At 45.6% G+C, this 14,395-nt stretch overlaps 2 pseudogenes; one reads left to right on the top strand and one right to left on the bottom strand.

Moving 5' to 3' along the window:
• The first annotated feature begins 677 nt into the window (after nt 1–677).
• Nucleotides 678–1,850, top strand: LOC149413453 (small subunit ribosomal RNA; annotated as a pseudogene).
• A 7,663-nt stretch (nt 1,851–9,513) lies between these two features.
• On the bottom strand, nt 9,514–10,686 carry LOC149413452 (small subunit ribosomal RNA; annotated as a pseudogene).
• Between the last annotated feature and the right edge of the window lie 3,709 nt (nt 10,687–14,395).

The raw sequence follows: 14,395 nt of genomic DNA, 5'->3' as shown, positions 1-14,395 counted from the left end.
TCCACCTTATTTATACACTCTTTTCTATCAAGTATTACAATAGAGTTTCTTTTGTCAGCTTTTGTGTAATATTTTAGTTTCTGAGTCGACAAAATATTTATTTTTAGTGATAACCGTTTTGAGTTTTTTATTGAAGATATCTGCTTTGACGTGTTTTGTTAAGTTGCTATTTTTAACTTTGTGGAGAGAAATTTGCGGCCTATCTGTCGTGTCGGCGGTGTTATTTGCTAGACACTACGTGACGCCCGCTTCTGCGCGGCGTTCGCGCTCATCTTTTGACTCTGGAGTTCCGCGCGAGCAGAATTTTCAAAAGCAAAAGACGGAGGATTTTATCCCCGTCTCACTGTTGCCTCGCCAAAGGCGTGCGCTTTCGGTGTACACGTTTTACGAATGGGAATTATAAATCGGACGATAGCGTCGTCGCGGGTGCGGTCTCTCTCTCTCGGGCAGGAGCCGTCCTACGCGCGCTTTCTTCGTTTGAAGCAAAAATTTTCCTGCGGAGCTTTCGTATGGCGAAGGTTGCTGAGCGGGAGAATATAGCGGTACGCATAATGAGCGTGACTCGTGCGGGTGACTCCGTCGCGTGTTCTTTAACGCCGTGTTGTCCGCGCCCTCTACGCGAGGGCGGGCCTCTGTCGTTCGGAGGATTGAAAACCCTCCGACGGTGGTGCAGCTCCCTGGTTGATCCTGCCAGTAATCATATGCTTGTCTCAAAGACTAAGCCATGCAAGTCTCAGTAAAAGCCGAATTAAGGTGAAACCGCGAATGGCTCAATATATCAGTTTTGATTCCTTAGATCGTACACGGTTATTTGGATAACTGTGGCAATTCTAGAGCTAATACATGCCAACGAGGTTCTGACCGGTAACGGGAGGGATGCTTTTATTAGATCAAAAACCAATCGGCGGCGGGGTTCGCGCCCCGTCCGTCGCCATTCGAGATGTTTCTAGATAACTTTGAGCTGATCGCACGGTCTAGCACCGGCGACGCATCTTTCAAATGTCTGCCTTATCAACTGTCGATAGTAGTTTATGCGACTACCATGGTTGTCACGGGTAACGGGGAATCAAGGTTCGATTCCGGAGAGGGAGCCTGAGAAACGGCTACCACATCCACGGAAGGCAGCAGGCGCGCAAATTACCCACTCCCGGCACGGGGAGGTAGTGACGAAAAATAACGATACGGGACTCGTCCGAGGCCTCGTGATCGGAATGATAACACATTAAATCCTTTAATGAGGATCCATTGAAGGGCAAGTCTGGTGCCAGCAGCCGCGGTAATTCCAGCTCCAATAGCATATACTAAAGTTGTTGCGGTTAAAAAGCTCGTAGTTGAAATTGTGTTCTGCGGTGTCGGTCTACCGAATGCGGTACGACAGGCACGTCTGCGGGGCTTCTCGCCGATGCGTCCACCGCCGGCTTGTGTCGGTCGGCCTCACGGTCGGCCGCGCACCGAGGCGGGCCGTCGCGGCTGTTTACTTTGAACAAATTAGAGTGCTCAAAGCGGGCTAACACTTGCCTGAATATTGTACGCATGGAATAATAGAATAGGACCTCGGTTCTGTTTTGTTGGCTTTCTGATACCAGAGGTAATGATTAATAGGGACGACTGGGGGCATTCGTATTGAGACGTTAGAGGTGAAATTCTTGGATCGTTGCAAGACGGACTAAAGCGAAAGCATTTGCCAAAGGTGTTTTCATTAATCAAGAACGAAAGTTAGAGGGTTCTAAGGCGATTAGATACCGCTGTAGGTAGTTCTAACCATAAATGATGCCAGCCAGCGATCCACCGAAGTTTCATAATTTTAACCCGGTGGGCAGCTCCCGCGAAACCAAAGCTTTCGGGCTCCGGGGGGAGTATGGTTGCAAATCTGAAACTTAAAGGAATTGACGGAAGGGCACCACCAGGAGTGGAGCCTGCGGCTTAATTCGACTCAACACGGGAAAACTCACCAGGCCATTGCGTCCCTGACTGTCTTATTAAAAAAAAGCATTGCGATGGCCCTCGCGGGTGTTGACGCAATGTGATTTCTGCCCAGTGCTCTGAATGTCAATGTGAAGAAATGAGGGGATATGACTTTGTCACATCGTGGAGTTGTCTCACGGCAACCCCTCTATCCCGGGCCCATCCTCGTAAGAGGATCTTCCTGGGGTACCCTCAGGTACCCGGCCCATCTGGGTACCAATGTTGGAACAGGCAGTAGGCGACTGGAGGACTGTGGATCTGAGAGCGACTTCATCGCGCACACCAACCGGAACGGTTCCGTGCCCGAAGTCAATCGATCCCCCCACATCATCCTCCCTCAGCCAAGCGGCCTTATCAGCCGGCAAGGTTCCGTACCCCCCTCGTTCTTCGACTGGGGGACCTCCCCTACTGCCGCGCATCTGATCCGTCGACCTCCCGTCGACCCAGCTGACTCTTTTCAGAGTTACCCGTTCAGGTGCCAGTTGTTCCAACACTCTCGGCTTCTTAAGGATGATCCCTCGCGGGATGGTCCTAAGGAAGGGGTTCAGATGACCGAACCCGGAAGTGGCTTTTGCCATTTCCCCCATTTTTGGGTTTCGCAGTGCAACCACCTCCACGTGGTGAATCCTGGGTAACGGGGCATTAGCCCCGCGAGCTAAGAGTTGCAAGTTCCCGTACGACATGAGCCGGGACACTAAAATAATAGCATGTCACCGATCCCGTTAAGGTTGTTAGCCGGGACGTTAAAATAATAGCACTTCACCAATCCTGACGCCGTACCGGGATTATATACTAGCACTGGCACACGGAGAGTCAATTTGATCGAAAAATCTTTTGTGGGAGGGTTTTTCATATTTATGTTAGGTGCCAAAATTCTTTTAGTATGTGGATATTTAACAAAGCATGGCTTTTATTTCTTTGGTTTTACTCCTTAGCTTGTTCACCCATCAAAAGGGACCGTGAGATGGGTTTAGACCGTCACGAGACAGGTTAGTTTTACCCTACTTGATGACCGATCATTGCGATAGTAATACTGCTCAGTACGAGAGGAACAGCAGTTTTGGACATTTGGTTCACGCACTCGGTCGACCGACCGGTGGTTTGATGCTACCATCCACAGGATTAGGCCTGAACGCGTCTAAGGCCGTATCCCGCCTAGGCAAATCAGGCGGTGATACGTGATGTGAGTTCCGCGAGTCGAAAGGCTCTCTAAACAATGTGACATCTATCAGGCGGCCCCCGTCCGCGGGGGCCTCCGTCGAAGCTCGACGAGGCGACGCGAGCACTGCGCAACGTGGTTAAATGTCCCGGCGGGATGGCGCCCCGCCTCTGACCAAGCTTAAGTTCGACGTCAGAACTCGGAATCGTCCGCAGACGACCTTCGTACCTGGCAGGGTGTTGTGCCCGGTAGAGCAGCGTCATGCTGCGATCCGTTGAGACTCAGCCCTACGCCAAGAGATTTATCCGATCGTCTCCACGGAGCGTCGGCCCCCGAGCGTCGGCCCCCGAGCGTCGGCCCCCCCCATGCTGCTGCTGTTTGCGGCCTAGCGCAAGCGAGCGTGTCGTACAAGCGTACGGACGACGGAGCGTGTCACGTGTGTAACGTGACGCGCTTCCCGTCCTCTACGCTTGTGCGCGCGTTTGTTCGCGCTTTTTTTTTGCAATTTTTTTTTCCAGTCCACGACTCTCGTGACGGTTTTGGCGTGTTTGAAGGTTTCGCGTACGGAAAAGAAAAAAAAGTTAACATTGAAATGTTACATACATACGTATACATACATACATACCCACCGAGGGACACTCGAACGGAGTGTGCCTCGGGGGCTTTTTTTATGCGATTTTTTTTTAAAGCGGATAAGCGGCGGTAGTAACTGTGACTCTCTCGAGGTGGCCGAACGCCTCGTCCTCCAATTGTTGAAGCGATCGCGCGGATTTACCACATTCCCATCTATTCAAAAGATGTCAGTTCAGTTCAAGCCTCCGCGGTTAGAACGTGTTACAATTTTGCTCCGCAATTAACATTCTCTTTATCAGTTCCGGTCAAAATTCTTACAAACTTTTTAGCGCCACCAGGTGTATTTTTTTACTGTGTTGTTCTTTTTTCCTAGTGTTTAATAGCATATAAGTGTTTAAATTTAACAATCCGCCATATTGGTGGTTCTCACCACTTCCCCGGTATCCACTACCGATACAGGGTAGAAAGTTTACTTCCGCATCGTTTAACAAAAGTTCCGGTGAAATTGACACTACTTTGAGTTTTTTATAGTGATTTCAAATTTATACCGCGGTGTTCCTCATTGAAATACTACTAACGGCCGTATTTCGCAGTGAATCTCGACGACACATACTGTATCATACGCAGAATTTCTTTCTGCGTCGAGTGATCGTCGCGGTTTTTTTGTAAGTGCCATACTTTTGGTTTTATAACCGTTTTAAAGTTCAACACGTGGTCAATTCTCTAGAACATTCTACAATAATTTCTGTGAAGTGACGAAAGAACTTGTGCGAACTGCTTGGAGGACTGACCCTTCATTTGGCAACAACGGTTAATTTTGCAACTTTTTTGAAAATTAATATGGTTAAGTCCAAAATTTTTAAATCTCAGGGAAGTGCCATATCAGTTTGAACATTTTTTTTTTTTTTAGATAATCCATTCACAGTGGAGGACTAATAAGTGGATTTTGAAAACATTAAATTTTGCAGTTTTATTAAATACATTGGGGAGGGCTACTGAAAAGATATAAAATTAATTTACTAAAAATTGGGTAATTGTTAAAATTCATTGGGTAAACGCGTAACTTTGTCAATTTCAAATTTTTTGAAATTTGACAACAGTTAAGGTTAAAAAAATTCCCCATTTTTTCCCATTTTTGGGGAAAATTTCAAAAAGTAGGGTAATTTTCCCCATTTTTTGGGAAAAATGGATTCCGACGTAGTTTCGCCTGGCGAAACCGGTGGTGTCATTAGCAGACGTGCCGGACCATCCAGTACGCGGGAAAGTGCTCTTTTAGCCCGTATGATTAGCCTTCAGGCGGATATTTTAGGGGGGCCAGAGCTCCTGCAGGTCCCTCCAAAGGCAAAAAGAGACCAAAAAGGAAAACAACGTCCAAAGACCAAGATGCCTCCACGCCTGGTGAGTCGGATTCCGCTCACTCTTCAGACCATGAAGATACTAACCGTTCTGCACCTATACCAGAATCACACGAAATGGTCTCCATCACCGTTGCTGCGTCACCCAACGCTGAAAATAAAAAAAGGGTTAGATATAGTGACTCTCCCGACAACCAGGAGCACAAAGCCATCCCTGCTCTGGCTAAATGCCAAAAAATTCGCTGCATCCTGATGGACGGAACAAATAAACTCAACAAGGCCGACAAAAGTATCCTGAACACAACTCTCGATGACCTCATGTCGGATATCACCCGACTAATGCTTGAGTTAAACACTCTTACTACGCGAAGCTCCACCATAGATGAGATGCTTAATGCCCAATCTGCTATGGCATCAAAACTGGATCAAGCACTCCTGACTCGCCCGTCGACAACCACTGCTCCCTTTCCGAAGGAAACCTTATCCTACGCCAGGGCTGCTTCGTCCCTGCCTGCATCTAAAAAAATAGTTATTAATGGGTTCGAGCGTCCGATTCCTTAAAAGCCACTTACAATTTTGGTTTAACCTGAGGCTCCTGAGGGAAAAACCTCGGAGCAAACTCAGAAAGCCTTGGAGAAAATCCTTAACCCCAAGAAGGATGATTTCCAAATAGTCAGATCTAGGAAAATCAAAGGAGCGGGAATGGCCTTTCAAGCCAAGGACTCCAAGGATCTGGAGAATATAAAGAAAGCCGAAGCAAGACTTACTGCAAATGGCCTGAAGATGATCAATCCCTTGGGCCGTCTTCCAAAAATAGTGATTTACAACGTGCCAAAGGGCGATCAATCCACAGATCAGGAATTATTCACTGAGATTTTCTCCAATAATTTATCTGGCCAGACCACATTGTCTTTGGAAGATCACCTTCGGACTATGCGGCGAGACTCGCTGTTTGGCAAGCGCGACACTCCTACCATGAACATGGTGGTGACATGTTATCCAGCTGCCCGTAAGGTGTTACTAGACAGCGGAATGTGCTTCCTTGGGTGGAACGCCTGCCGCACTCGCGATTATACAGGTGCGACCAGATGCTTCAAGTGTCAACAGTATGGTCATATTAGTAAATCCTTCTCCCAGGAGAAAGAAACCTGTCGCCACTGCGCCGCTGTGGGACACAATCATGAGGATTGCCCCAAGAAGGCACTCCCCGCTGTCTGCGCTACCTGCACCCGATTTAAGAAGACTGCCGACCATCCAACGGGAGACAGGGACTGTCCTGCCCACCTGGCCGCCATAAACGCCCAAGTCCGTATGACCGATTATGGCTCCACATAATTTACTCTCCCTAGGTCAGATTAACTTGCAGCGATCCCGATTGGCCACCCTGGACGCTCAGCGGGTCATGTCTGACCTCAACATTGACATTTTGCTTATTCAGGAGCAGTACACCCGGGAAGGTAAGACACCAATTGAATTTCCGGGAGCGGTACTCGAAGTCGGCTCATCCCCAGGGGCGGGTGTTCTGGTCAATACATCATTGATCAGCCCCCTCCTTCTGGCTGGGCTGTCTAATGAGTACCAAACCTGTGTATGTATTAAGTTTGCTGATACTGAGATCTATCTGATCTCAGTCTATTTTAAATGGGGGAACCCGGTAGGACCACATATCCTGAGTCTGACTATAATTAGTTCATATTTAATAGTCTTACATCGCAGTACACTTACGAAAGTGTACTGCAAAGTCGCTGCCGAATTAGTATTTCCAGGATCTTGCCGAGGATTGGGAGCAAGGTTATCGGGCGATAAGCCTTTACGTCGGTGAGTGGTTTGCCGTTCCCTTTAGGTATAATCCTGAGCACGCCCCTCTTCCATTCAGAAGGGAAAATTCCTCTTCTCAGGCACGATTCCATCACTTGAAAGAGCTCCTCTTTAGCGTGGACCCAGACATGCTTCACTATTTCGCCGTTGAGTCTGTCATGCCCTGGTGCCTTCTTTGGACCCAAACCCTTAATTATAGCACCTATTTCAGCTCTAGTGACGGGAGTGATTCTATCCTCTTGGGCGAGGTCTCTAGGTGGAAGCCGTGCTAGATTTCTAATCTGTTTGTGGTGGTCACTTTCCCCAATTACTGACTCTACAGGGACTAACTTGCCCAAAAGTGTGTTGAGAGTAGAGGCCACGTCCACAGTCTCAGCGTCCCTCCCATCAATATTCCCAATTAAACTTGACAAAAACCGATCCGATCCCTTGCCGGATTTTTCAATTGCGCTGTGGATTTCCCACGGGTTGGCGTTGCCCACATCTTTAACCCAATTATGCCAGACAGCTCGTTTCGCAAGGAGAACCGCATGTTTGAAAGTTGTCCTGGATCTCCTGAGAGCGGCCTGAAGGGCTTGAATAGATGGGAATGTGGTAAATCCGCGCGATCGCTTCAACAATTGGAGGACGAGGCGTTCGGCCACCTCGAGAGAGTCACAGTTACTACCGCCGCTTATCCGCTTTAAAAAAAAATCGCATAAAAAAAGCCCCCGAGGCACACTCCGTTCGAGTGTCCCTCGGTGGGTATGTATGTATGTATACGTATGTATGTAACATTTCAATGTTAACTTTTTTTTCTTTTCCGTTCGCGAAACCTTCAAACACGCCAAAACCGTCACGAGAGTCGTGGACTGGAAAAAAAAATTGAAAAAAAAAAGCGCAAACAAACGCGCGCACAAGCGTAGAGGACGGGAAGCGCGTCACGTTACACACGTGACACGCTCCGTCGTCCGTACGCTTGTACGACACGCTCGCTTGCGCTAGGCCGCAAACAGCAGCAGCATGGGGGGGGCCGACGCTCGGGGGCCGACGCTCGGGGGCCGACGCTCCGTGGAGACGATCGGATAAATCTCTTGGCGTAGGGCTGAGTCTCAACGGATCGCAGCATGACGCTGCTCTACCGGGCACAACACCCTGCCAGGTACGAAGGTCGTCTGCGGACGATTCCGAGTTCTGACGTCGAACTTAAGCTTGGTCAGAGGCGGGGCGCCATCCCGCCGGGACATTTAACCACGTTGCGCAGTGCTCGCGTCGCCTCGTCGAGCTTCGACGGAGGCCCCCGCGGACGGGGGCCGCCTGATAGATGTCACATTGTTTAGAGAGCCTTTCGACTCGCGGAACTCACATCACGTATCACCGCCTGATTTGCCTAGGCGGGATACGGCCTTAGACGCGTTCAGGCCTAATCCTGTGGATGGTAGCATCAAACCACCGGTCGGTCGACCGAGTGCGTGAACCAAATGTCCAAAACTGCTGTTCCTCTCGTACTGAGCAGTATTACTATCGCAATGATCGGTCATCAAGTAGGGTAAAACTTACCTGTCTCGTGACGGTCTAAACCCATCTCACGGTCCCTTTTGATGGGTGAACAAGCTAAGGAGTAAAACCAAAGAAATAAAAGCCATGTTTTGTTAAATATCCACATACTAAAAGAATTTTGGCACCTAACATAAATATGAAAAACCCTCCCACAAAAGATTTTTCGATCAAATTGACTCTCCGTGTGCCAGTGCTAGTATATAATCCCGGTACGGCGTCAGGATTGGTGAAGTGCTATTATTTTAACGTCCCGGCTAACAACCTTAACGGGATCGGTGACATGCTATTATTTTAGTGTCCCGGCTCATGTCGTACGGGAACTTGCAACTCTTAGCTCGCGGGGCTAATGCCCCGTTACCCAGGATTCACCACGTGGAGGTGGTTGCACTGCGAAACCCAAAAATGGGGGAAATGGCAAAAGCCACTTCCGGGTTCGGTCATCTGAACCCCTTCCTTAGGACCATCCCGCGAGGGATCATCCTTAAGAAGCCGAGAGTGTTGGAACAACTGGCACCTGAACGGGTGACTCTGAAAAGAGTCAGCTGGGTCGACGGGAGGTCGACGGATCAGATGCGCGGCAGTAGGGGAGGTCCCCCAGTCGAAGAACGAGGGGGGTACGGAGCCTTGCCGGCTGATAAGGCCGCTTGGCTGAGGGAGGATGATGTGAGGGGATCGATTGACTTCGGGCACGGAACCGTTCCGGTTGGTGTGCGCGATGAAGTCGCTCTCAGATCCACAGTCCTCCAGTCGCCTACTGCCTGTTCCAACATTGGTACCCAGATGGGCCGGGTACCTGAGGGTACCCCAGGAAGATCCTCTTACGAGGATGGGCCCGGGATAGGGGGGTTGCCGTGAGACAACTCCACGATGTGACAAAGTCATATCCCCTCATTTTTTCACATTGACATTCAGAGCACTGGGCAGAAATCACATTGCGTCAACACCCGCGAGGGCCATCGCAATGTTTTTTTTTAATAAGACAGTCAGGGACGCAATGGCCTGGTGAGTTTTCCCGTGTTGAGTCGAATTAAGCCGCAGGCTCCACTCCTGGTGGTGCCCTTCCGTCAATTCCTTTAAGTTTCAGATTTGCAACCATACTCCCCCCGGAGCCCAAAAGCTTTGGTTTCGCGGGAGCTGCCCACCGGGTTAAAATTATGAAATTTCGGTGGATCGCTGGCTGGCATCATTTATGGTTAGAACTACCTACAGCGGTATCTAATCGCCTTAGAACCCTCTAACTTTCGTTCTTGATTAATGAAAACACCTTTGGCAAATGCTTTCGCTTTAGTCCGTCTTGCAACGATCCAAGAATTTCACCTCTAACGTCTCAATACGAATGCCCCCAGTCGTCCCTATTAATCATTACCTCTGGTATCAGAAAGCCAACAAAACAGAACCGATGTCCTATTCTATTATTCCATGCGTACAATATTCAGGCAAGTGTTAGCCCGCTTTGAGCACTCTAATTTGTTCAAAGTAAACAGCCGCGACGGCCCGCCTCGGTGCGCGGCCGACCGTGAGGCCGACCGACACAAGCCGGCGGTGGACGCATCGGCGAGAAGCCCCGCAGACGTGCCTGTCGTACCGCATTCGGTAGACCGACACCGCAGGACACAATTTCAACTACGAGCTTTTTAACCGCAACAACTTTAGTATATGCTATTGGAGCTGGAATTACCGCGGCTGCTGGCACCAGACTTGCCCTTCAATGGATCCTCATTAAAGGATTTAATGTGTTATCATTCCGATCACGAGGCCTCGGACGAGTCCCGTATCGTTATTTTTCGTCACTACTTCCCCGTGCCGGGAGTGGGTAATTTGCGCGCCTGCTGCCTTCCGTGGATGTTGTAGCCGTTTCTCAGGCTCCCTCTCCGGAATCGAACCTTGATTCCCCGTTACCCGTGACAACCATGGTAGTCGCATAAACTACCATCGACAGTTGATAAGGCAGACATTTGAAAGATGCGTCGCCGGTGCTAGACCGTGCGATCAGCTCAAAGTTATCTAGAAACATCTCGAATGGCGACGGACGGGGCGCGAACCCCGCCGCCGATTGGTTTTTGATCTAATAAAAGCATCCCTCCCGTTACCGGTCAGAACCTCGTTTGCATGTATTAGCTCTAGAATTGCCACAGTTATCCAAATAACCGTGTACGATCTAAGGAATCAAAACTGATATATTGAGCCATTCGCGGTTTCACCTTAATTCGGCTTTTACTGAGACTTGCATGGCTTAGTCTTTGAGACAAGCATATGATTACTGGCAGGATCAACCAGGGAGCTGCACCACCGTCGGAGGGTTTTCAATTCTCCGAACGACAGAGGCCCGCCCTTGCGTAGAGGGCGCGGACAACACGGCGTTAAAGAACACGCGACGGAGTCACCCGCACGAGTCACGCTCATTATGCGTACCGCTATATTCTCCCGCTCAGCAACCTTCGCCATACGAAAGCTCCGCAGGAAAATTTTTGCTTCAAACGAAGAAAGCGCGCGTAGGACGACTCCCGCCCGAGAGAGAGAGACCGCACCCGCGACGACGCTATCGTCCGATTTATAATTCCCATTCGTAAAACGTGTACACCGAAAGCGCACGCCTTTGGCGAGGCAACAGTGAGACGGGGATAAAATCCTCCGTCTTTTGCTTTTGAAAATTCTGCTCGCGCGGAACTCCAGAGTCAAAACATGAGCGCGAACGCCGCGCAGAAGCGGGCGTCACGTAGTGTCTAGCAAATAACACCGCCGACACGACCGATAGGCCGCCGCAGTTTGCAAACGCCGTGCATCGAGAGCCCGCCACACTCGGCGAGCACAAAGCTGTGCTGGGTCGCGTTCTTGCTCGGGACGGCACCGAGCGCGATGCGCCCGCTCCGACTCCTCGAAGGCGCGCAGACGGCCGGGCCGTCGGGCCTCGGGCGGCTCGCGAAACCGGGCACTACCGCGTCACCTGCGGCCGTCTGCCCGTGAGCGTTCGCATCTCACGCTCGGTCTCGGTAAATAAATTTACTCTCGTCACTTTCGTCTTCGCATTTTCGAAATTTTAAATTATTTCATTTAATCGGTGATACCGTTCCCGGTGAGTTTAATAAAACTTAATACAGAGGTACGTAGTTATTTCAAATTTACATAATAAGGACATATTTCATTTTTATTCACCGTGCTTCATACAATTTTAATACTTCATACAGTAAATTAGACTTATTTAACTCAGCACCCCACAATTTCAAACCTAAAATCAATAAATAATTATATTATCATCATTATTTTTTTATTAATACACATACGTACATGTTACACATTACACAGACTAGATCCATCCCATCCCCCTCCCTTCCGCCATCCCATCCCTATAGGCTAATTGTAACTTTTTTTCTAACATAAATATTATATATGTTCACTAAATAATTAAAATACCTTAGTGAAAACCTATTATTGGTTAAATAATTTAACACTTACTACACCATACCTTGTAATGATTATAACTGTTGGTTTTCCAAATAAAATAAAATAAAAATAAAAAATAAAATAAATTAAATAAAAATTAAAACTCAACATAGATATAATAATAATAATAAATAACTAACGTAACTAACTAAATTAAAGAAATAATAATAAAAAGACCGAGCGATTACTCATAATAGACCCGATATAGTTTTACATGACAAAATTTAAAAAATAACTTATATCATTGATGTCGCTATTCCAAATTCCTGTAATATTCAAAAATATTTTAGTGAAAAAATAAGAAAATACACAGATTTTGGAAATGAAATAAAAAGAATTTGGCATTTTCAGACTATAAAAATTTTACCATTCGTTATTTCGGCTACTGGCATTATACCTAGCTCTCTTATTAAAAATTTAGGTTTATTAGATCTATCAAAAAATTTATATATAAAGATGCAAAAGTCGGTCATTTTGAATACATGTAGGATATAAAAGATTTTTTAAATGTTTATGTTGAGGGATTAGTAGGATTTTTAGGCCCTGTTAGAAGTTCTACCGAGCCGAACCCTCTGATATGAAAATATCTGGAGTCGGTGTATTATTTTCCCATTTGATCTCTGATGAGTTGACGTGTTGTTCTTGTATTGTTTTGTGTTTATTTTACTTATATAATGTTTATTGACTAGAAGGGGGAGACAGAGTCTACGTGGAAAACGGAAATCGACTAAATAGGAAGAAATTGGAGGAATTGCGGATTGGACCATACAAAATTTTAAAGAAGATCTCAAATTCAATCTATGAAGTTGATGCCGGACACAGGAAAGCAGAATCAAACCTCTACCACATTACAAAACTGTCTCCAGTGTTTGTTATTAAATGAACATTCGCGTACATTCTCTTTTGCAAATGTTTCTCCCTGGGGGGGAGATGTAAAGAAAACCACTTAGGAGTGCTTTCTTTAAGTTTGAATTTGCCGCGTTACCGACAAGTTAGTTGGTGGCCCACTAGATGTCACTGATGACAGCATTGACATTTGCGAATTAAAGCGAGATATAAAAGTAAAAGGGTCATCATTATTTCATTAAATACACCGAATAAACCTGAATATAATATCTTACATTATTAAGAAACCTGAAATAAGGGCTTTAAGTGTTGTTTCTTTTGTTTTTACAGGTGAGTGAATCTTTTGTTAACCCTTAAATGCATACTGTTGCAAAACTGCAACATACCGTTCAAATAACCTTTAACTCTTTGGTGTATACTTAATGCATGCATTTGTAATATTTATATTATTTTTTTATTTTTTTTTGTAATATCTGCATTAACTGTACAGCGCCCCTGAGGTGATATTTCGCAAAAGCGGCGCTATAAAAATCATCAAATAAATAAATAAATGCCGTTTTTGAATTATCAAGTTCACGGTAATATATTTTATCGAGTGGCTTCACCTTTTTTTTCTTTCGCGAATGTCAAATGTCACTTTTTCTCTAACAAAGTGAAGATTCTCGAAAATTGGTCGGAGGTTAGAATTACAGTTTTGTTTTGCTGTTATTGTTTTGATTTTCTTAGGTAAATAGATACAATAATACAATACTTATATGTAATAACTCGTATTTTTCTGGTACCTACACTTATTAGTTTTGAGAAATTTTTTTAGGTTTTTTATTTTTTTTCATACGTAAATTGTTCATATTAATTTCTATTAAATACATGGTGTTGTAAATCTGCAACAATTTTTTTTAATCAAATATCATTGAAAAATTACAAAAAAATAAAATTCTTTATATTTCCTTGCATATGCATGTAAATATCTACAAAATATATTTTTTTCCAGAAAAATTAATAAATCATGCATTTAAGGGTTAACAGATAATGTGATGGTTAAGAGTTGTAAATACGTATTGTTAATAAATCTTTTGTTTTTACAGAGAAACGCAATTACGCCTTTGATTTCAAATTATAGTTTTAGATTATAAAAAAACTATAACATATATATATATAGAGATCTCAATATGCATCTCGTGCGAAAAATGATTAAACCCATGTCGAAATCTTTACTATACATTTTTGAATTTCAATTTTCCTAAATTCTACTTAATTTTATTGTCACCTATATGAGCTTTTCCATTTTAACCCGTACTTTCTCTATTTATGTCGTAGATTTGAGTTTTCTTTTTTCTTTGAATTTTCTTTTATTCGCGACGTTTTTCTCCACGAATTTCTTCTTTATTCTTATGTTATTTCTCATAACTCTATAATTAATTATATTCCAAGCCGTATTTATTAATTTTCGTGGATAACTTGGAATTGTATCGCTTTTCCCCACTTGGATCATCTCTTATCCCCGTTGTTTACCCTTTTCTTATCCTCCCCACACTGTTACCGATGTGTTCTGTCTCTAGGAAAATTTCATCCTTCATCTATTATTAATTAATATATCATTTTCCAAACTTCTATGGGAGATATTCCTAATTTGACTCTGGGATTTCTGTCAAATTTACTGTCTGACTTAAATTCCACCCAAAATTCGTCTCTTTCTTAC

The sequence above is a fragment of the Hesperophylax consimilis genome, chromosome 22 (genome assembly GCF_061612785.1).
Source record: "Hesperophylax consimilis isolate HC1 chromosome 22, BYU_Hcon_1.0, whole genome shotgun sequence".
Taxonomy (NCBI): Eukaryota; Metazoa; Arthropoda; class Insecta; order Trichoptera; family Limnephilidae; genus Hesperophylax; species Hesperophylax consimilis.
This window is presented reverse-complemented; position numbering and strand designations above follow the sequence as displayed.